Source organism: Octopus bimaculoides, chromosome 22, assembly GCF_001194135.2.
Source record: "Octopus bimaculoides isolate UCB-OBI-ISO-001 chromosome 22, ASM119413v2, whole genome shotgun sequence".
Taxonomy (NCBI): domain Eukaryota; kingdom Metazoa; phylum Mollusca; class Cephalopoda; order Octopoda; family Octopodidae; genus Octopus; species Octopus bimaculoides.
The window spans coordinates 6,521,747-6,524,259 of record NC_069002.1 but is presented as its reverse complement, the minus strand read 5'-3'; positions in this window follow the sequence as shown (position 1 = coordinate 6,524,259).

The window sequence follows — 2,513 nt, the reverse complement described above, 5'->3', positions numbered from 1 at the left end:
GGTGGTAGTAACGCTGGTGACGGTGTTAGTCGTATATGTGTGTAGGTGGTAGTGCAGATGGTTATGGCAGCAATAGTGATGGTGGGGGTTGGCTGTGGCGGTGGCGCTGCCGGCGGTTAGAAGCAGCGGTGACGTTGGCAGCTGTCTCGGGGGTCTTGGCGGTGGCGGTAGTCCTGCTGCCGTTGTTGCTGCTGCTGCTACTGATGATGATGATGATGATGATGATGATGATGATGATGATGATGATGATGATAGTTGATGATGACGGTTGATGGTGGTGTTGATATTAAGGTGAATAGCAGGTGTACAACGACGTTTTCGAAACATTTCAAAATTTCCGTCATCATCATCATCAGCAGCAGCAGCAGCAGCAGCAGTGTCATCCCGTCATCGTTGTCATCGTCGTCATTATCGTTATTGTTGTTGTTGCTCTCATTGTTTATTCCTAACCATCACCATCATTTTTCCCTTAGTCTTTCTAGGACAACATTATCATATATTAACCTCTCCAAGGGTTGAAGATAATTTGGTTGCTATTTTTAGCAAATTGTCTGATCACGTAAAAGGAGACTCACTCCCTCTCTCTGTTTCTCTCTCTGTCTCAATCTGTCTCTCTGTCTATTTTTCTCTCTCCGTTTCTCTCTCTCTCTCTCTCTCTTTCTCTTTCTCTCTCTCTGACTTTGTCTCTCTTTCCCACCCTTTCTCTGTGTCTATCTCTGTCTCTACCTCTCTCTCTCTCCTTATAATCTGTAAGAACATTGACAGCACGTGTGTGTGTCTGTTTGTGTGTATGTGTGTGTGTGTGTGTGTGTGTATGTGTGTGTGTGTGTGTGTGTGTGTGTGTGTGTGTGTGTAGGACAACGTGAAAGAATTTTAACAGACCTAGACTAATCAACAACAACAACAACAACTGCAACATCTGCAACGAAAAAGAGTTTTCATGATGCTGATCTCCATGCCGGAAATATCAAGTCATTCACTAAAGCTTTGATATAATTTGACTCAGTCGCACATTCCATAAAGAATCGTAGGCCTAGAATATGTCTATCACATCAGAAGTTCCGAGACCAGAACGTTGCCCAGGCTGAAATGTAACAATAACTCTGAGTTATTCCTAATAAATGTATATTCGGTTTAAGAGAACGCTATTATATTTCTTTCAAAAGTCATCTTTTATGTAAGATTAGGTGTAATTGAGGTCCAGCGAATGATATATCATAATATTAGAAAGTATCTAATTCAAGCATGTTAGATATATACACAGATTTAAATGAATATTAGCAGAGTTATATTTCATTTGGAAAATTATTATTGAATATAAGAGTACATTACTTTTTATTCTACAAATTCTTTCCTTCTTAGAATAATTTGTAAAATGAGTAGAAACCGGTGTGTTGGAAGCTAAACTATTTATGGAAATAAGATCCATTCTTACAATGTGTGGATATCGTAGTTTCCACACATTCTTATAATGTGTGGAAACTATCTATGAAAATAAAATCTAAACTATCTCTGGAAATAAGATCCGTTCTTATAATGTGTGGAAACCGTAGTTTTTTTCTGTATTTCGCCGCTTCGCTACGTTCTGAGTTCAAATTCCGCTGAGGTCGACTTTGCCTTTTATCCTTTTCAGAGTCGATAAATTAAGTACCAGTTGAGCACTGGGGTCGATGAAATCGATTTACCACCTCCCCTACAACTACTGGCCTTGTGCCAAAATTTTAAACTATTAGTATCATCATCATCATCATCATCATCATCATCATCATCATTATACTTGCTTTTGTAAATGTTTGTAATTGAAACTGCATCAAAAGAAAGCTTGATAGTGAAACAGAAAAATATCATCCTGCAATGTTCGACTGTTTTTTAATAAAAACATACACCAAAAGTATAGATGCGTATGCATATATATATATGTGTGTGTGTGTGTGTGTGTTCGCATATGTATGCGTGTTTATGAATGCGCACACAAACACCGACACATACACATCTTTATGAAGAGAAATACACACATCTACAATCACGTATATATGCGTACATGTGTGTGTATATATATATATGCATATATATGTATATATTTATATATATATATATATATATATATATATATATATATATATATATATATATATATATATATATATATATATATATATATATATATATATGCACATATATATATATATACGCACAGACATATATATATATATACGTGTGTGTGTGTATTCGTATATATGTGCATATACATATATGTATTATATACATCTACGTATGTATATATATATATGTATGTATGTATGAGCATGTGTGCGTGCGCACACACACACACACACACACACACACACACACTAATAATATATTGTGTTATGTAGGTCATCGTATTTTTTTCAATATCGAAAATATTTGGAAATCTATAGAACGTTTCATCTTTATTATAACTTATTTTATTCTATTTTTATAGGTTTTTAGTTTCTTCTTATTTCCTTTTTTTTTTTTTTTTTTTTTTTTTT